We start from the raw sequence: 22330 nt of genomic DNA, 5'->3' as shown, positions 1-22330 counted from the left end.
AACGGAGCCCCGTGGAAATGGAGCCTGGGGAATTCCGGAGCTGTTTGCCCTCCTTCTGTCACCCTGGAAACGCAAATGGAAGCCCAGCCTTCCTTGATCAGCAGGGCTTCCTTCCAAACATGGAGCAGCCAGAAAAGCACGTGTCCATCTCGTCCATTTGGGAGAAGAGAGGAGAGGGCGGGGGAAGGGGGTGTTCTTCTGTAGTCATGGGCAATCGAATCTCATCCCTGCAAAGCCTGAGAGGCAGCTCTTATGGCCAAACACAGCCCTCTTGCGTAGCAGACCCAGGCTTTATAAATAGCCATGTGCTGTGCAACAAAGTTTCACTTTCCGCTCGCGGGTGGAGTGGGACAGAGGCGAGCTCTCGCTTGCTGCTTTTGGAGAGAGAAAGTGCAAGAGAGAGAGAGAGGGAGCTTTAGCTTTGGGCTTCAGTGGATAGGGAATTAGGGAATAGGGAGCTATCTCCTCTGGTCCCCCACCCCCCCCGTGACAGTACTAGCACACTCCCGTGGGGACAGACCCCTGTGCCCCCTGAGGGGAGGTGGCTCGCCGCTGCCTCCACGGGCCTGCCGGCCCGGCGGCCGCCATCCTCCTCACCCACCATTCCTTTAGCGCTGGAAACCGCGGGGCACCCTCCCACATCGGCCTTCCCGATTCCCGATTCCCGATTCTGTATCGGAAACGGGACTTGGTCGGTGAGGTTCGGGTACCTGGGTTTGGCGCCGCCACGGAATCACGATCAGCTAAATTGGGATTATGTTTTGGATCGTGCCCATGTCTACTGTAGATCACTGATGATACGTTGGATGGGTTTGAGCTGGGAACTATAGGTGACAACCAGTGGTGTTCTGTTGTTAGTTCCTTTTGGTTTGTCTTGGAGCTGGTGGTTTCTGGGTACTAGTCTTGCCCTGTTGATTTGTTTCCTCACCTCATTTGGTGGGTACTATGGCTCCAAAAATGCTTGTTGTAAATCTAAATTAAAGGTGCTACTGGACTCTTTACTGTTTTGCTGCTATAGACTAACATGGTTAACTCCTCTGCAGATGATGAAGTGAGCCATAGCTCAATGAAAGCTTGCTATGCTGGAATAAATTCTGTTATCAGGTGCCGCTGAACTCCTGCTTTATTCTGCTGCTAGAGACTAACGTGGCTTCCAATCTAGAATTTGCATCACATGAGCTTTTCTTCCACAGATGTACACTGAAGAAATGATTGAAAAATTGAGGGATTAACATGCAACTAACCCTAAACTTTGCCGGACTGCACCCTCAAAAATCTAACAAAGAAACTATTTCCCACAAGGCAATGAAGTCATTTGTCTTTAGAAATATTATAAAAGCATTTCGATGTTTTTCCTCACTCTCAGCAATGCAGAGAAGTACAGTTTACACCGAAAGCCGGGAAAGGGGGACAAACTTTCCTCTAAAATGTCCTCCCCAATCAGCTGACTGCAGTATGCTTTTACCTTGTTCCTTTTTTATCCTTTTGCTCAGACTTCTGCATTGATTTCTGGCATTTGCCATCTCTTTTAGCCGAGGGATTTCCATGATCTAAACCCTTCTATGTCTGACTGAGCAGATCTTTGATATTTACTGTTCCTCTGACTTTATTATCCTGTGAAATTGTCACTATTCTGCTTTCAGCTCTTCCCTCTTGGCTTGTCTGATACTCCACAGGCTGATCTGAAATAGCTTACTGGAAAATGTCGGCACAGGGAGATCTTAATATGATTTGTGCCATCGTGAACGGGTGGGGGACAGCTGAAACTTTGTTTTGATTTTTTTTTAAAATTCAGTGTTCAGATGGTGCCACCTTTATCGTATGCATATCAGCAGCAGATTTCCAGAATTTGACAAAAACAAATATAGCTACTATGCAGGATTCCAATTCAGATCAGGGCTGCATACAAGCGGGAAGGAGAAGTTTTAACTCTTCCACCCTTCTGTGTTTTTACCATTTGAAATGGCCCCTTCCCGGTGCATTGTTATCCAAAGTGGATCAACAAAGAGCGCTGCCACCTGTAACTGTCCCCTGGGTGCCTCTCTCCCCTTACCTACCTACCACCCCGCCTTGCCACAGCTCTGAGCCCACCCCACTGGCTCACACCAACAAGAGCCAGACCACCGAATGCTTTTTCTTTCCTTGTTTTGCAGGCATCTTTAAGCCAGCACAGCAAGTCACACGTGCCCAATGGGGCTTCCCAAACTCTCACAAAGGGCTTTGTGCTTTTGCAATGCACACCATGTTGGATGACTTAAATCTACACAGCAATTGTTTTTGGCAAAGGAATAATCATAGATGGTCTGAGACCTTCTAGGGAGAATGCGGCCATCCCATGTTCTCGCTTGGCTCTTCTAACACTTTTTCTCTCCGAAATAGCCCTTCATGCCATTTGGGGGAGGAAATCTTCCGCAGTTTTGCCGTTTATTTTTTGCAAAAGGAAAAGATTCTATTTCCAACTGCATGTTACAATTTTCCAAGAGCATTCCAATTAAAGCAGCCAACCCTTCAGACCCATTTCTCCCCCTGAATCCTCCCCCCCCCCACATCCATTTGCTGCAGAGACACAAAACTCAATTAGTTATTAATTGGTGCATGTTAAAATTCATTAACTCTGCATATGAAGCTTAAGCTATAATTAACTGTCTTCCTTGCCTTCTTAAAAAAAAAGTCAGGTATAAAATTCCCGTGTTTAATAAGGAAGAAGGTAAGTCCCTAAGATGCTCGCCTAGCCGGTGGGATCCATCCTTATAAGGCTCGGCTGTGGTGCTGGCAACGTGACAACCCTACGGGGATCTTCAGTGCTAATTCCCTCATTGTTGCTGCTGCACAGATTTGTTCTCCAGGTAGGAGCCAAAGAGGGGAAGTGAATAACCAATCCCCACGAGGTTTTTATTTAGCATACCCAATGTCCTGATCTTGACAACATATGTGCGATTTCTTCCCTCTTTTGCATTTATTCTGCATGGATTCCTGTTTTAAACCCTACCCAAAAGGTAGAGCAAAATAAAGTCATAGCCCACATATGCAACAGCGTAGAGCCAACCGTGATTTTAAAGTGAAATGAGCATGGAAATTAATTTACATGTCAGGTTCCCAGGCTAACATCTCAGTGCCTTTGGACGGAATTTACATACATTCGGGTAGCTTCTTTGTGCCGGAATGAAGGATAATTCCAAGCCCTTTCTTCTGTAATATTGGTTTCATGGTCGCAAGGGCAAACCTCTTAGGCCCTGAAGATCAATGGGAAGCCATTGGTATAAGGGGCTTCTCCCAGGATACAGCAAAAACCATAAGTGTAAGCAGCTGTGAAAGAAGATTAGACAAATTTGTAGAAGACAGGGCCATCAATAGCTATTCGCTAAGATGTCTAAAGGCAAATTTCTTCTTCGGAGGCAGGGTACCTGTGAATACCAGCCACACAGAGCAAGTATTTCAGGATAAGGTTGCCTAGCACAATAAAAATTAGTATTATAAGCAGTGGAAATTAATTCATTTGAAATGTGGTGCTGGAGGAGAGTTTTGCTGATCCCATGAACGTCCAAAAAGACAAATAAGTGGGTACTAGATCAAATCAAGCCTAAATTCTTCCTAGAAGCTAACATGACAAAACTAAGGCTATTGTACTTTGGTCACATCATGAGAAGACAAGATTCTCTGGAAAAGTCAATAATGCTAAGAAAGGGGGAACGCAGCAGGAAAAGAGGAAGACAAGATGTTTTGACTCAATAAAAGAAGCCGCATTCTCCAGTTTGCAGGATCTGAGCCAGTCTGTTAAAGATAGGATGTTTTGGAGGTCTTTCGTTCATAGGGTCGCCATAGGTCAGAGGCAACTTGACAGCACATAACACAGGCACAGGAATGCAGACAGCCTGACCCCTCAGTGGTCTCCATATCTTCTAATACAAGTGCTCTGGACCAGCATGCTGAGAACTCCATGACGGGTTTCTTAGAATTCCAAGAGAAAATCTGCAGGACATAAAATTAAGGTTGCCAGGCTGCTGCAAACCAGCAGGGGCGGGACTTGGGTGAGTGCAGCATTACACGCACCTGCTTTGTCATTTCAGATTTCCAGAAATGACATAGCAGCACACATGGTGCTGACTTTTAAAAATTTCTCTCCCACCCCCAGTTGGAGCACTGGCAACAGTGGCAAGCAAGGGCTGGTGCCAGTGAGAGGAGTCCGTAAAAGTTACCTCAGGACCCATGAAGACAAGAGATCTATGAGCCACTTTAGCCTCACTTAAGCGTAGAGTTGCCACCCTCCTGGAGAGAGGGCTGGAGATTTCCCAGAATTACAACTGATCTCCAAACTATAGGGATGGATTCCTTGGAGAAAATAGCTGCTTTAGAGGGTGGAGTCTATGGCATACTCTGCTGAGATCCCTCCCCTCCCCTCCCCAAACCCAACCCACTCCAGGCCCCACCCACAAATCTCCAGGAATTTCCCAACCCTGAATTGGTAACCCTGCTTGAGCCCCTGTCATGAAGGCTATCAAAATCTGTAAGTTCTGTTTCACGTACTCAGCTTTGTGTTTTGTTTTTTAACATTTCTGGCCAAATTCTCTCTCTGTAATCTTTCAAGTGGAAGGAAGATGTGGCAAGGGAAAATGAGAATGGTTGTCAGAGACACGGGCCAAGCCAGTGGCCTAGTTTATTGTGTTTGTGAGAGAAGGAGGGAGGCAACAGCTGGGAGTTGGGATGAAGGACAGAAGAACTTTGGCTGTTCACTCCCAGCTTGTCTGCTACTCTGGGCCGGTGCCATGTTTTCTGGCGCCTGAGGCCAGATACCTGCGCCTGGAGGCAGCTTCAGGGTGTTGCTGGCCCCACGTGCGTCCACTTGGTCTGTGTGATGATGTCACTGCTTGTGATGTCATCACACAGGGCATGCAACTGCGAGCCAGCCACCCCATTGGCAAGGCAGGCAGCTGGGATGGCACGTGGGTGGCCACCCACTTACCGCCCCAGCCACCTGCTATGCCTGGCTGGCCTGCCCCTGTGTGCTGGCGGCGGTGGTGGTGGCAGCAGCGGCAGCACAGGGCAACTGAGTGGGAGGGCTGGGAGGCTGCCTGCTCAGTTGCCCTGCACTGCCGCCGTCAGCACGCGCTCCTGGCCGGGCACCTGCAGGCCAGGTGTGACAGGCAGCCGAAGCGGCACACAGGAACGGCTTCCCAGCCTTCTCGTTCAGCCGCCAGCGCAGCTGCTGCCAGCCCCACAGCACGTGCCCCCGTCCCCGGTCAGTGCTCGAGGTGGCTGCTGGCACCGCCTCAATGGACATGCCGGCCCTGCTGCTACTCTCTTATCAGATACGGCCTTCATGGACATGCAGGAGACAGACAGAGGTCTTATTCAAACTCCGTTCTGCCTTGCTCCTCCCCCTCAAGTCTGAACACCAACTTCTTCCGCTCCTCTTTAGTTTTTTTGTAATAGCTGCAGCCAGTGGAGTTTGCAAAACTGCTTTCTGTACTTGGGGGTAGTTGTGGTTAAAAATGCACATCCATTTGTTTATGAAATTGCAATCACACAGACGCTCCTCTAACGGTTCCGTGTTCCTCAGGAACAGGCGGTATTTCCTGATGTACATTCCCAGTACTTTGCTGTTTCAGTTTTGTCCTTTGATAGGATACCATTTAAACATGTTATTGGTTGTTCATATATATGTTAGAGTTCATACGTGGAGGCAAAATTTATTTTTTAAACATTTATTTTTTATTTTTATTGTGGGAAAGTTAAAAGATAGGGCAAAAGAGAGAAACTAGAACATAACAAAAAGACAAGTACAAAGAGCCAAGAATGGCCTGTAAAAACAGTAGAGAAACATCATAGGTATATTATTAATCCATTAGAGTTTTCCACCTACCACACTTCCCCCTTTATTATAAATCAGCTTGTAGTCTCATTAGTATCTTTTTTTCTGTGCCTCATCTTCTTGGTATCTCAAAACCTTATTCTTAAAAATCAAATCCACAAATCATTAGTTCATTTTTCTTGGTCTCTTGCAGATAGTCCATAAAGGGTTTCCAATTTGCCATGAATAGGGAGAGCGTTTTGTCTCGAATTTATGCTGTAAGTTTGGCCATCTCAGCTATCATCTTCCCAAATCCAATCTTCTAATGAAGGTAGATCACTGCATTTCCATTTTTGAGCAATGTGGAGGCAAAATTTATACTGCTAAATGTTTACATATTACCCATGTTTATATATTTCCTGGGAATCCCACCTTTCCTCCAAGGAGTTTAGACACATTTGATTAATGCTTCCCCATTTAGCCTCAAAACAACCATATGAGGTAGATCAGGGCCGGCGCACTCATTGAGGCCAGGTAGGTGGTTACCTCAGGGCATGGGATGCTGGAGAGGGCGCCAGAGGAGGCGCTGGGGGCGGGAGTGCATGCCATGGAGCTGCAGCCTCCCAGCCCTCCTGCCCCATGCTGCCACCACCACCAGCACACGCCCCTGACCAGGCACTGCAGCTGTAGGCAGACATCTGGAGCAGCACAGGACAACCAAGCGGGAGAGCTGGGAGGCCCCCCGCCCCCCGTCCCAGCCGCCCGCTGCAGCAATCGGGCCGGCTCATGCGCATGCCCATGATGATGCCACACGTGACATCATCACACAGGCTGGTGTGTGCGCACCCGGTCAGCTGGCTGGCTGCGGGCGCCAGAAACCCTAGCACTGCTCCTGAGGTAGATTATTGTGAGAGAGAACAATTGGACCAAGGCTATTCAGTGAACTTCAAGAAGGAGTATGAATATATATTTCCCCAAATTGAGTCCAACACTCTAACCACTGTACATACTGGCTCTCTAACAAAATGCTTCTTGGCCTCTGAGGCATTTGGCTAGAGATAGGAAAACTCTCAAGAGTAGAGAAGGGGTTTGGGCAAAACCACTGATGCTGAGGAGGGGCTGTGGCTTAGTGATAGAACATCTGCTTGGCATGTAGAAGGTCCCAATTTCAATCCCCAGCATCTCCCTGAAGAACAGCTGCCTGTCTGAGTAGACAATGCTGACCTTGATGGACTAATGGTTTGATTCAAAATATTTGATACTTATCTTTGTCCCCACATAAAGCACTCTTTACTACCCACTGTTTGAGATGAATGGCTCCTGAAGTAAGACACGGAGATTGGTGTGTGTGTGTGTTGTACTGAGCATATCACAAAGTGCTAAGAAAAAGAAACTTTATTAAACATTTCCCTTGGGCAGTGAAGGAAAAGAACAGTAGCAAAGAAATCATACGTTTTGCCCATTTTATTCATATTATTATTTTAGTTTCCCATTCAATGCAATTAGGGGACAATGACCACACTATAACCAGAGTACAAAACAAAAAAGAAAAGAAAAAAGAAATGTGTGTGTGTGTGTGAAGTTTTAAGACTGAATGTGCAGTGTAGGCTGTTGTAGAAGATTGAAAACATAGTCTTCTATAGCCATAGCCAGTTTGGTGTAGTGGTTAAGAGCGCGGGACTCTAATCTGGAGAGCTGGGTTTGATTCCCCACTCCTCCACTTGAAGCCAGCTGGGTGACCTTGGGCTAGTCACAGCTTCTAGGAGCTCTCTCAGCCCCACCCACCTCACAGGGTGTTTTGTTGTGGGGATAATAATGACATACTTTGTAAACTGCTCTAAGTGGGCATTAAGTTCTCCTGAAGAGTGGTATATAAATTGAATGTTGTTGTTGTTATTTTAATTGTTGTTGTTATTATTATACTTCTCAGGTTTAGATTGAATCTACTTTTTAAGTTAATTATTCCACCTAAAAGACCATTCTAAGGTCCCATCTCACTCCCAGTGATGACTTTGGAAATGTGATGGGGCCTGAAGACTTCCCTGTCACAAATACCCCTCCCCCTTGATATCAAACCCATGGTCACCTACTTCTCCTTTTCTTTCCCACTCTCCAGTGTACCTGGTTGTACCAGTATAGGCTTGGCCAAAACCATGGGAATTACAGTTCTGATTCATCCCATTTCCTTATATGTTGTCATAGATTCCTTATGACACAAGATTTTAGTAGGAAACGTAAGGGGTAGAAATGGAGCCAGTGTGGAAGACTCATGGGGGGGGTGAGCTCATTGAGAACTGTGCCTGTTCCAGTCTGTAATGGTCCCATCTAGAGGTGGGCAAGAACGGGGAAAATACTGAACTGTGCAGTTCATGGTTCATCACATTTCATGAAACACAAACTTTCACAAACTTGCTCCGGTTCGTAAACTGGTTTGTTTGGTTCATGAAAACGTCACTTCTGGGGCAGCAGAAGGTCACTTCCGGGGCTGCAGAAAGCCCACCCCTCATTGCCTAGGAAACTGATTTATTGTCTCCAGGCTGTCTGCAGTAATGAACCGAAAAATGAACCAAATGAACCAGCCTAAAGTTTGTGACGGTTCATCAGAAATAGGCTCTGACGAACCACTGGTTCGCAAACCGTGAACTGGCCGGGTTTGTGATGAATTTTGGATCATATTTCAGTTCATGCCTGCCTCTAGTCCCATCATCTTTTGAATGAGTCCCCTATTCTAAGTAATTTTTGACAGTCAGGGAGCCACTCTTGGAGCCCACGGTGGTACCTCATCTGCTTCTGAAAGGCCGGGTATGTTTCCTGGTCATCAAACCTAACGTCTCCATCTGGACACAGTGATAGCTTTTAACAGGTAGTACAATCAATGCCCCCTTATGGCTTATAATTCGTCAAGTTCCCATATTGTATTCATGTTTTGGTCTTGAAAGCACCCTTAGTTGATTGGCTGAATTATATTCTTTTCATAAAATATATTTCCGTCATGTTATTTCTTTGACAGCTCAAAGTTTGACCCACTTACCAGGAAGTAGCCCCTTCTTAATATTGCAACCTGGATTGATTGTTCCAAATCCTGAGCCTTTTGGTTGGGCCAGGTTATACATTAAAATGTCACAAAAGAATAACAAAACAATTCTACCTCCTTTCTGCTAAGGAATATTTAGGATTTCAAAGATCAGCCACTTTTCTGTTGTGGATAGCCCTCGACCATAAATCCTTAGCTGATAACAACTGTTTGGATAGTCTGACAAGGAACTCTGCGAGCTCTGTGCAAAATTTGTTGGTGACGAGAAGATTTTTGATGCGCTGTCTCTTGTCAACAAAGAGATTACCTTATCAAGGAGTCAGGGCCCGCTGTAAATCCAGGTGGTTTCATTATGCTATCAAAATCTTAACAGTGGCATTATAATAAGACCGGCGTTTGTTTTGCCAAGAGCAATGAATAATACAAACGGCGCCTGCTCAAATCATTACTATTTCATTTCAATGGGAAGCTGAGAGCCACTCTCTGATGCGCTGCCAAAATTAAAAGGATACAAAAATGTGGCATGTGCAGGGGACTGTGGGGAGGGGGGGGAATGGCTGTGACACAGACAGCTGGAGAGAATGAACTCCAGAGTCTATCTGACAGCAGGAGCTACAGCCATGAGGTGCAGGCAGATTGAAGCACAAACTTTCCTACATGTTTACGTTTCCACCATTACTCAAATTTGCTATCATTCAATGGTTGTAGATTGACATTCATTAATTACCCCTTCCAGCTTGAACTTCCTCTAAAGTCTTCAGCGTGGGACTTGTTAGGATGTCTCTCATCCAGATGGCTTCTAAGGCCAGATCTGCTTAGCTTCATCAGATCTTCTAACCTGGGCCAGCAGGATTTGAGTCCAGTGGCACCTTAGAGACCAACAAGATTTCCAGAACATAAGCTTTTGAGAGTCAGAGCTTCTTTCTTCTGGTCTGAAGAAGGGTGCTCTGATTTTGGAAAGCTTACTCTCTGAAAATCTTATTGATTTCTAAAGTGCCACTGGACTCAAATCCTGCTATTCTACTGCAGACCAACATGGCTACCCACCTAACTGACCTGGACCAGTAATTTTCAGGAGAAGAACATAAACATTGCCTTTTTGGATAAACCCAATGCCCATCTAGAGCAGCGTTCTGTTTCCTATGGACAGACGCCTCTGAGAGCCTTACAAACCAGCCACAAAGATGATGGGATTCCTCTTTGCCTCCCTGCCCATTTTCTGCTATTCTGAAGTACCTAGAGGTTCCATTTTGCTACCATAGCTGTCCATAGCTTACTCTCTATTAACTTGTCTCCAATTAAGGCCATATCAGCTAGTGATCATTATATTTCTATTTTATGAATTCTGTAAGTTGGGTCTTTCTCAGCTATTCTAAGATTAGAGATGGACACAAACTGAAATATGAATGAAAGTTTGTCACGAACTGGACTGTTTTTTGGTTCGCGAACTAGTGGTTCGTCGGAGCTCATTTCTGACAAACTGTGATGATTTTTAGAGTGGTTCGTATGGTTCATTTTTTGGTTCGTCCCTGCAGACAGCCTGGCACCAATCAATCTGTTACCTAGGCAATGGGGGGGATGGGCTTTCTGTAGACCTTCTCCAGCCACAGAAGTGACCAACCAACGAACCAAACAAACCAGTTCACAAACTGGGCAAATTCATGGTGGTTTGTGGTTTGTGAAACATGATGAATCATGAACCCCAGTTCGTGCCCATCTCTAGCTAAGATCCTTAGCTATATATGTGCAAGGCAGTACTATACAATTGAACTATGCCTCCTACTTTATCCTGCTTTGAGTGTGTTCAACAAAGTAGGCAATGGTCTAGCACAAAGCTATTACCTATGACTGCCACTTCTCTAACTTGTAGAATGATGACCATTGCTTTTACAATTCCATGCTCAAAGGCTGATGACAAAATGTTGGTTATAAACAACAGTAAATGACTATTATCTCCATCATGTTCTGTATCTGACAGGCCACCATTGGAGATGAGTCTAGATACTCTGCATAGCATGGCCATTCTAATGTTCTTAGTGATTGGAATTAGCCTAGGTAAATGACCCAAAGCCAAATTTGCATCGTTTGCAGAAAGCTAGGAGAGTGGGGCTCTCCTGACCTCCTCAGGCAGGCAGTTCCACAGGGTAGGGGCCACCACAGAGAAATGGACTGCTGTTGATTTTGCCCATGGCACTTGCAGGAGACCCTATTCAGAAGAGCTAAGCTACCATGGAGGAGCATGGTGGGGGGGAGGTGGTCCCATTGATATGCTGGATCCAAGGCCCTGAAGAGCTTTGTATGTGATAACCAATACCTTGAAACCTTTATACCATGAAATGCATAGTATTGTTTGCAGTGACCAAGGCTAGGGGCAAGTGTTCACACCAAACTCCGCATCACTGCTCAGGAACATGATAAGATGCATCATCTGGATTAGACCTTAGGCCAACAAGCTGCTATAAAAAGGCATATTCCTTATCCTCTTCTCAGTCCTGGCCCCTTGGGGATGGGATGACATCAGGTCTTGGTAAAAGCACCTGTCACATTCTGCCTACCCGAGTATGCAAATAAAGGTGGTAATTAATAACAGTCATCAGTGGAGAAAGAGCACCCAGGCAAGTGATAGCAGAGATTCCAGAAGGGTTGTAAGCCAATTATTTTAGCTGAAGATGAGCGGAAGAATAAAAGCAAGAGTGAGCACAAAATAAACCTAATCACGAAGGCTCTCCTTTGCATCCCAATGAGGCGATGTCCTTGCCCATCTGTTAAAAGGAAGCGGCACTTTTAGGTAATAAATATTAGTTGTTCTGGATGTGGAAGATGCAAATTCAGCTCGGGGTGCTTGGCTTCAAGCAGAAAGAAGTTTTCAGCTGGCTTCTTCTTGAAAGCACTGACCCAAAAACTCTATCATTAGTAACAATAATTAAAAGGGGCTCTAAGATGGAGTGTATGGATGATTGCCATTAAAAGGAACATTCTCATTAATTTATTACAGATTTTTAACTTGGCTTCATTAGGACTTGTCTGTTGAAGGCCGTTGCGGACTCAAGGGGACCTCAAGCATGCACTTGAGATTCCACCCATGTTGGCTGGAGAATGGAGAATCTGGAATTGTTGGCCATTGTATAGTCCTGGAAATAATTATCTTGCTGCTTTAAATGCAAAACAGGAGAGGTGCTGTGGTTCAAAACAGTATACAATCCTGTTCAGGAAGCATCTTTCTCTAATTCCAGATGTTTGGGATAGGCAGTAGTTTGCGAGTAAGGGCATTTCTGCAAATACGCATGGATGGAAAAGGGAGATTCAATCTGTTGTCCATTGAACATATCTGAAAATTATAATATCGAGTGCTTTCTAACTTAAATTTATATACAATGGCGATTTCAACCAGTACCAGTGCACTTGGATGGCTGAGAAGAAGCTGGAACTCTTCCAAGCAGTGACTAAGAGATGGAGCTCCCTGTAATGTATGCAGGGCCTTTTTTCAGCGGGAACACAGTGGAATAGAGTTCTGGAACCTCTTGAAAATGGTCACATGACTGGTGGCCCCGCCCCCTGATCTCCAGACAGAGGGGAGTTGAGATTGCCCTCCGTGCTGCTCGGCAGTGTAGAGAGCAATCTAAACTCCCCTCTGTCTGGAGATCAGGGGGCAGGGCCACCAGCCATGTGACCATTTTCTCCGAGGGCAACCCACTGAGTTCCACCACCTCTTTTCCCAGAAAAAAAGCACTGCTAACATATAAACATATATACAGATATTAAAAGATTAAAATGATCTAGGCAGATAATACCAATCAGTTAAAAACGTTGCTACCTCTGGAAACAGCTCTAGCCTGAATTTTCTTGGCTGCTAAGGTGAACAGAGAGACTCTATAAGAAACAAATGCATCAGTGTCAGATAAGAGAAAAAAACAACTTCTCAGAGTCTGAAGAGAAGTTTAAACCAATTAAAAACATTTCTAGGAATTTATTCCTTGGCTCTGCATAGGGTGGGCAGGATAGTAGGTAATGTGGTAAATCCGCGCTGAGCGGCACGGAGGGCAATCTCAACTCCCCTATGTTTGGAGATCAGGGGGCGGGGCCACCAGCCATGTGACCCTTTTCTCCGAGGGCAACCCACTGAGTTCCACCACCTCTTTTCCCAGAAGAAAAGCCCTGAATGTATGTATTACAGGAGCCTGCTACAGGCCAATGTGGATGCTCTTTAACTGTGTAGACTAAGCTGCTGAGAGCCAGTGGGGTGTGAGTAGACTGCTAGACTGGGGCTGGAGAGAGCTGGGTTTAAACTATTCCTGGGTAATCTTAGCCAGTCCCAATTTATCAGCCTAACATACCTCGCAGGCTGTTGTGAAGATGAAGTGGAAGAGGGGAGAACCATGTATGTCACATAGAAAAATGTATACAAAAATGGATAGAGAAGTAGATTCCTCCCATGAGATAACTCCTTTGTTTCCTTCCGTCTTCATATCTGCAGCTCAGCAGGAGAAGCTGGATATTAATGGCAGAATTGTTTGTATGGTTGGGAAGTAAGTAAGTTAGGTTGCCATCCAACCTCTCTTGAGCCTTTCCTAGCAGGTCCACCATTCTTTCCTTTTTTCTTCTTCTTTTTTTTAAATTAAACAAAATTTTATTAATAAAATGCATACAATAAATTACAAGATAGCACAGATTAACAAGAAACAATTGGTAACTAAAACACAACCAATAACCAAATAACAATACTATATACAATGTAAAGTAACAGTGATAAGGCTTAAATTCTAAGAACTACATTATAGCAATTCAAAAACAGATTCGTGAAACTTTGATACAGCCTAGATATTATTGTTTTCCAGATATTCATAGAATGGAGGCCATTTCTCCTGAAAATTAGTGCTTTGGGGAAAGTGTTCGGCTTGATAAATTTTGTCACTCAGTTTTTCCATAATGAAATTCTTTCCTGGTTTGCATGCATCTTCCCCACCTGATGACTGCAACGTATCATGGTTGTTGGGGGTTTTCCGGGCTGTATTGCCGTGGTCTTGGCATTGTAGTTCCTGACGTTTCGCCAGCAGCTGTGGCTGGCATCTTCAGAGGTGTAGCACCAAAAGACAGATATCTCTCTGAGACACTGAGAGATCTCTGTCTTTTGGTGCTACACCTCTGAAGATGCCAGCCACAGCTGCTGGCGAAACGTCAGGAACTACAATGCCAAGACCACGGCAATACAGCCCGGAAAACCCCCAACAACCATCGTTCTCCGGCCGTGAAAGCCTTCGACAATACACTGCAACGTATCAGTTTGTGATGCTCTTGGATCCCTAGAGTGTAGTGTGACACTGTGATGGCATTCTGGTTTTTTGGCTAGAAAGGATGTTGCGGCATGGTGGGACACGATTTCCTACTCTGTTTGCTCCCACTGCTCATTACAGCCGTGGTGGGGACTGAAGGGCAAAGTGTAGGCGATTGCCCACCTGTCAATCCTGTTTGACATGCTCACCAGAAAGAATCAGGCCCTGACCCCCTTCCTGTTTGGTTCTTCTGCTCTTATTTTGAACTAGCAACATAGCCCGTTGTAAAAACAAATACAACCAGCTCTAACAGTGGGGCTTTGGGAGGGCTGTGCCAGCGGAGAGGTGTAGCACAGCCCCACCACTGGCAGAGGTGGCAGGAAGGCTGCGCAGGGAGGGATCCCCCATGCTGTGCCTCCCTGCCAGCTCCACAGGCCTTCAGAGGCCTGCTGCTGACCTCTGACTTTTTGTCCTGGTGCAAACGCTCCACAGGGCTGCCATGCGCCTGCACCAGGATAAAAAGTGAGTCGTTGGGAACACAGTTTGGCTTTTATATAGTAGGATTAATGCACTCCTGCCTTCAGCCTTTCATTTGAAATTCACCATGTGGAACATGGCTGGTCCCCCAACGACGCTTTCTAATGCCCTTGCGATCCCTGTAGAAGTGATCCTAATACGGTTCCTCCAGCTGTGGTTAGCAGGTGAACATCTCCTTTTCTGCTCTAACACCCATGCTGCTTTATAAGCCCTTCTGCGAAGCCAGCTTTCTTGCTGTTCCAGCTGGGACCCACATTCCCTGGCGTCTGACACATCCCTCCATCATTCAGAGTTGCATAAGCTACAGCTCGTCATCTTTATCCCAAGAGGCACCAACCGCTGGTGAGACAGCTTTTGTCCTGCAGCAGAATGATGCCTTTCTTCTGTTTGGGGAAAAACAAAAGAAACGACACATGGAATTTTTATGGAGCTTGGCTGCTATTGTTTTTCTACTTTTCCTATCTAGTTTCAGACTTTGTACTCAGAAATTGGCCTTATGTTGGATTTTTCTGATAGAAAACAGTGGGTATTAAGACTAGGCTTGCCAATCTCCAGGTATGGTCTGGAGATCCCCCCAGAATTACAACTGATGTACAGATGACACACCCTGGAGAAAATGGCTGCTTTGGAGGGTGGTCTGTATGGCATTCTACCCTGTTGGGGTCCCTCCTCTCTCCAAATCCTGTCCTCCCCAGGCTCTAGGAATTTCTCATTCTCCAGGAATTTCCCAATTGTCAGGAAGTTCCCGGTTCGGAGCTGGCAACCCTAAATCTGTGAGAGGATAACACATCTGCCCTCTTGTATTCAAATGTTAACATCGTTGAGTTCTTAGCAATATAACCCTGAATATCTTCTAGTGTAAGAGAAGAGACAGCTTCTTCCCTCTGGGAAAACTGGCATCTATTGGACCATTCAAAAGAAGCGGATACTATTAGCTGCATTCTGTACCTGTGACAAATATCTGTTTGTGTTATTATTTCCAAACCCACTGGTCCATTTTAGAAGTACACCCATTTTAGAAATACAGACACCCCTTTTAGGATTGCTGCATGCTCATTTGATTGACAAGTCCTTGTACAAAGGTCATGACTCTGCAGTTCCAAGTTTGCTCCATGTTTTGATCTTATTTTCATGAGGCTGATACTGATAGTCACTATACACGTTACTTCTTTTATGAGTTCTTCTCAGAGTCAACATGTTTTCTGGGCAGACACACTTCACCCAAGGGATAGGCTTCTATTTTTTTTTTAAATCAAGCAAATAGGTTCAGAAAGCAGCAGCTGGGGAAGGGAAAGCCAACGGTGCAAAACGGAGTTACTCAAAAACGCTTTTTACTCAGATAGGAGGGGTGTATTGTAAGGAGGTGGTCTCAGATGCTTCGCTAATGAGTTAGAGACCATAGACTGCACCACTATGTTGCCCTGCATATTATTTGTTGCTTTAAATATGTACTTCTATATACTACCTGTGCTTCACTCTGTCTAATGTCAGTTCTAGAACTGATTATGTTCCGTTTCAGCATTTTTTCCTGCTCTGTATTGGATCCTTGATAATGCTACATCTTTTAAAACTTGTATTTATTTACCGTATGGTGTTGTTTATGGAAATGTCCTTGATACTGTATGGAAATGTCCTTGATAGTGATTGTACTACTCTCACACTCTGTAATCCGCCTTGAGTCTCAGTGAGAAAGGCAGACTATAAATGACATAAACAAACAAGTTCGTGAGCGAGCGAGCGAGCGCGCAAACGAACGAACGAACGAACGAACGAACGAACGAACGAACGAACGAACGAACGAACGAACGAACGAACGAACGAACGAACGAACGAACGAACAAACAAACAAACAAACAAACAAACAAACAAACAAACAAACAAACAAACAAACAAACAAACAAACAAACAAACAAACAAACGAGTGTCACCCTTTCTGCAGCTGTGCATGCATGCAATACCTCTGACTGGAGCAGCAGAAATGGGGTAACGTCTCCCCTCTGCATTGTTTTTGCAAGCGGGGGGTGGGGAAGCTTGGGGAAAAGGCAGAAACTTTCCTTCCTCTAGTGGCAGCTTTCTGAGCCCATTTATATGCTGGTTTGTTTTTTTAATAGAAGCCAATTGCCAAGGTGATTTGTGTCTGTGTAGAGCACAGGTTGGCTCCATGGAGAACTCGTGAAAGGGAGTAACATGTAGAGTGACTGAGTTAGACCATTGGTCTATCAGGATCAGTTCTGACTGCTCCGACAGGCAGCAGCTCTTCAAAGTCTCAGGCTAAGGCCTTCTGTATCATCTACCACTTTGAAATGGAGATGCTGCGGATTAAGGCGGACCATCTGCATGCCGAGTAGATGCTCAACCACTAATCCATGTTCTGACCGCTCTGACAAATCCAGATTCTATGCAATTCATGGTTATACTATATCAAATGAAGAAGCATATAGTCTCCCAAGCAATTTCCATTCCTTACCAGGAAATCATGTAGATACCCAAAGAAAATTTGGTTTACCCCGAAAGAGATGTGGCCCACTCACCAACCAACGTGGTATCAGCTTGATTCATAGAGTTTCTGTTGGCCCCGATTCGGAGGGTGGGAGGTCACATAATTTCTCCAGTGTGAGGTATATTTTCCCAAGTTAAAATGGAATGAAACATTTGATTATTCTGCAGGGACTTTCTGCTCTGCCTTTCCACCTTTTCTGTCTGCCATGCGTCTTACAATCAAAACACACAATCATAATGAGAATAAAAGCAACAAAAACACCATATCCAGCTTATGAAAAAACAGCATGAATATTGATAAAGTAGCTTAATGTTGACAAAAGAAATCCACTAACAGAGAATTGGGACAGCAAAGTAGGTGCCTGGGGACAGGGCTGGTACCAGAGTTTCTGGCACCTGAGGCCGGGGGGAAGCTTCAGGGCTGTTGCCACCCCCACGCGCGTGAGCACCCAGACTGTGTGATGATGTCACTGCATGTGACATCGTCACGCAATATGCCTGTGCGAGCTGGCCCCATTGGCAGGGCAGGCAGCTGAGATGGCGCGCGGGTGGCCTCCCAGCCCTCCCGCTCAGTTGCCCCATGCTGCCCCTGCCACCTACTGTGCCTGGCCCGCAGCTGCATGTAGGTGGTGGTGGCAGCACAGGGCAACTGAGCGGAAGGGCTTGGAGGCTGCCCACTCAGACTGCCCCATGCTGCCGCTGCCAGCATGCACTCCAAGCCCTTCTGCTCAGCTGCCAGCACTGCCACTGCCAGCTCCGCGGTGCACGCCCATGCCCCCGGCGCCCCCTCCGACACCTCAGCAGTCGAGGTGGCTGCCAGACCCGCCTCCATGGACACACCGGCCCTGCCTGGGGAGGTAATCCACAACCTCGGTGTTACAGCCGCAAAGACCTCAACCTTGATAGCCACCCACTTCTCTTCTGAGCGGGACCTCAGTGAATGATCTGATAAATCCAGGTTGATTAACAGATAAATGTGGCTGGCACTTAATTAAAGATATCTTAGTTGATAATAGTCTGAGCTTCAGTTGATTTTAAAAAACTGAAAATTGCAAAAAAAAAAGGTATATGCTTAATACCAAGATTGAAACACATTTCAAATAAATAATAGTGATGCAATATTACAATAAATAAACAAACCCAGCTGTGGCCAGCTAAATACTTCCTAGAAGGACAAGTCCGCAATCGGGACTTTTAGTGAGGTACATTCTTTTAAAATGATCTCTTTTCTCTTTAAACAACACAATGGTTAAATGAAGAGCTAATCACTGCATTTTTCCTCCCTAGCAAATTAGTTTTTTTAAAAATGGAAAAGAGGTTGACCTATCCTGAAATGAAGGAAAAGATGTTTGTTTAGGGGTCTGAACATTAATTTTGTAGACTAGCATGAAGTCTATAGAATATCTGGGTTTAGTCAATAGTAATATCACTTTTAGGGTTGCCAGCCTCCAAGCGGTGCTGGAGATGTCCTGGAATTACAACTGATTGCCAGGCTATTGAGAAAATGGCTGTTTTGGTGGGTGGGCAATATGGCATTATGCCCTGCTGAGGTCCCTCCCCTCTCCCAAACCTCTACTTCCCAGTCTCCACCCCCCTCAAAGCCTCAAGAATTTCCCATTCTGGGTCACCCCCAGAGGGAGTGAAGCAGCGCTTCTTTTAGCCCTGATGGTGAATGATTTCAACTCATGCTGGCTAGTCTCCATGTCTTTGTACTTTGGTAGGGTAGCCAACCTTCAGGTGGAGCCTAGAGTTCTCCCGGGTTTACAACTGATCTCCAGACTTCAGAGATCAGTTCTCCTGGAGGAAATAGCACCTTCAAAAGTTGGATTCTATGGCATCTCATCCCACTGAGTTCCCTCTCCTTCCCATACTCTGCCTTTCCTAGGCATCACCCCCAAATCTCCAGGAATTTCTCAAGCCACAGTTGGCAATTCTATGTGCTAGCAGTGAATGGACTCCATAAAGCTGCCTTGTCTCCTTATTTGGGAGGAGGGGAGGGAAGGTGGCATGGTATAGGCTGATCTCGTCAGATCTCAGAAGCTAAGCTGGGTCAGTACTTGGATGGGAGACCACCAAGGAAGACTCTGCAGAGGAAGGAAATGGCAACCCACCTCTGCTTCTCACTTGCCTTGAAAGCCCCAGCAGGGGTCACCATAAGTCAGTTGTGACTTGATTGCACTTTACACACTCAGCTTAGGAGGAGGGGGGAGTGGCAGAAAAGAAAGATATGTTGTCTAACTATTTAAGTCTGAAGAGTAACGGATTTGTTTCAACTAACAAAAGCACGTGTGCCCAAGTAACAAAAGAAATTTGTTGATGTCCAATAATGGTTTTTGCCATTCCCTCAAGAAGATTATTCTAGACTTACCCCCGTATCCATAGTGGATCCATAGATCCGCACTTAGTAGCATTCTCTCCCCCCCCCTAATTTAAGTACATTTAAAACTTTGCTGTTTCATCTCTTGTTTTAATTGGTATCCATTATAATGGCAAAAAAAGATCCCCGATGATAAATTCTGATGAACACAAGTGAGAAATTTTCCTATTGGACAGTCCCTCGTACACAGGGCCTACTAATAATTAACAAATCGAGGAGGTACTAAAGATGCAGTCCCCATCTAATGGAGCAGGAGACAGGGAAATATTAAAGGAATGCTAACAGCTGGCTTGTTAATACTCCGAGAGCCAATTTCTTACATAAGACACAAATGGGGAGGCCCGGTGGTAATTACAGTCTACTTTAAGATAAACAGGCACCAAACACCTCATGAATCAATATCATAATCATGCCCTGTGACTATTTATCTACAAACTCTCTGCGTCGCCTATGGTCCCAACCCGCTGCGGCTCAGATGGCAAACAGAGAAGATCAACTACACAACTCTGACGCAGACTGAGGGCTAGGCTTGGAGATGGCATATGTCCCCCCTCACACTTTAAGTCCTCTGAGAAAGCCTCATTACAAGAGCTTCCCGTTGTCTGGAGGGCCTCCTGCTGTCGAAGATGGTCTTAGATGTAGCACTCTCATGATGGAAGTCTCTTCCCTAAAAGTGTATACAACTAGGTTTGTTTCTTTTTGACTTTTGCAAGTTGTCCTTATCGCCCACATCTCATTTTGTTGCTGTCAGTGTGAGGATTTGGTTTGGGGGGGGGGGTTGACACCAGTTTTACATTTTCTAAATGCCATTTACGTGCCACCAATACAAAAATAAATTTGGAAAATGGGTTCAAGTTTATCGCAAAAAATCTACGCAGGGAATGAAAGACTAACCAGTGTGAAAAGCTGTTGCCTTACAAGGGAGAAATGAAATTAAAATGGGAATATTTAAATCATACAAGTAAGGTTAACTTGTGCCTGCTTATGGCAAGCAATTTTTTATGACCATTGCCCACCACTGCTCTGAATGGTGGCAGTAGAAAAATAAAGAAGAAAGACATTGCTGGCCTCTGCCCAGGGCTGAATCCACATTACCTCCGCGCGTCCCGGTGTTGCACTAAATGTTCGCTAAACACCCAGAAGCATAGCATCTTTCAAGCGTGATTTCTGAATCGCGCTAGAAAGATGCTATACTTCCGGGTGTTTAGCGAATATTTAGCGCAACACCGGGATGCGCGGAGGTAATGTGGATTCAGCCCTGTTACTTTTAGGTGCAATTGGAATTAACTATGGGTAGCTCTAGGAATTGCTATTTATTCTACGGTAAAACCATAGAGTTTTCCGCAGAGTTTCTGGCAATTCCTAGAACTACCTATTGTCACTTCTGGGTTTCCACACCCCCTCCATGTGCCTACCTTCTGCTGGTTGCCAGTGTAGTCCTGGCAGCTCTACATACAAGTCAACGTTTGGATTTTGGTCTCACCCATACCTAAGAATCTTATCTAACAAACTCTCTTCAGTCTCAAAAGATTGGTAAAATTTGCCCCTGAGGGACATTTGCTCTATTGGAACGAAATTTGTTCTAAATATAGCTGCTGTTTCGAGTTATGATTAAAACATTCCCTATCCCTTGATCAATGCATCTCTGTGAAACCACTTCCTTACAGTATAGCCCTCCTAAATTTGTAAAAAAAGCCTTCTTGAATAATTTGGTTTTGCACAGTTTGCGGAAAGCCATGAGAGTGGGAGCTTTCCTGACCTCTTCAGGTAGGCCATTCCATAAGGTGAGGAGGCGACCACAGGAAATGCCTGCTTCCAAGGTTGTTGTAAGGTTTACTGTGATAATCTGTGTACAGCATTTTGAACACTGAAAGCGCTGTTGATGCTTGACGGCTTGGGACCTGTGTACATGCAGGATTACCTGTCTGGTATATTCCCCCTCAATACATCAGTTTGGTGTAGTGGTTAAGAGCACGGGACTCTAATCTGGAGAGCCGGGTTTGTTTCCCCACTCCTCTGCTTGAAGCCAGCTGGGTATCCTTGGGTCAGTCACAGCTTCCCAGAGCTCTCTCAGCCCCACCCACCTCACAGGATGATTGTCATGAGGATAATAATAGCACCCTTTGTAAACCACTCTGAGTGGGTATTAAGTTGTCCTGAAGGGCGATATATAAATCGAATGTTGTTGTTGTTGTCATCATCATCGTTGTCGTCGTCGTCGTCATCATCATCAACAGGGGATTGTTGCTTATCCCTCCGTGTAGACAAATTCTGACAGCCTGTTCATGGGCCTTTTCAGTAGTAACTCTTACCCTGTGGAATGGCCTTCCTGAGCATGGTAGGAAGATTTCTATGCTGAAACAATTTTATCTATCATAAAAACCATAGAGACTGGGAGGGTTCCTAGAATGCTGCTGATGTCACTTCTGGGTTCCAACTGGAAGTGATGTTGCCGTTATTCTTCTTCCCCATTTCCCCTCCGCCACGCAACTGAGCACCGATGGGATTTGGGTGGTGTTGGTGGAGTTTACCCACCAATATCAGGCAAATGGCAACCTTACTTACTGGTGATAGGTAGATTTGTTGTTAGGAACCTATGCGCAATGTGTTTTTAAATATTTTTGGGACATAATTTCTGTAGCTCCTGATTTTCACTGATTTCTCCCATCTCCATCAGTTCCAAACACACCCCCAAATGCTCCTTCTGGAGGCAAGGGATCCTCAAGAATAGCTTGGGGGAATTTAAAATCCCTTGTGGAAGAGGGGTTTGGAAAAATCACACACACCCCTAATGTATACATGTGCTGTCATGTTACAGCTGACTT

This window comes from Eublepharis macularius, chromosome 10 (genome assembly GCF_028583425.1).
Source record: "Eublepharis macularius isolate TG4126 chromosome 10, MPM_Emac_v1.0, whole genome shotgun sequence".
NCBI lineage: Eukaryota > Metazoa > Chordata > Lepidosauria > Squamata > Eublepharidae > Eublepharis > Eublepharis macularius.
The sequence above is the reverse complement of the archived record's forward strand: the minus strand, read 5'-3'. Positions refer to the sequence as shown.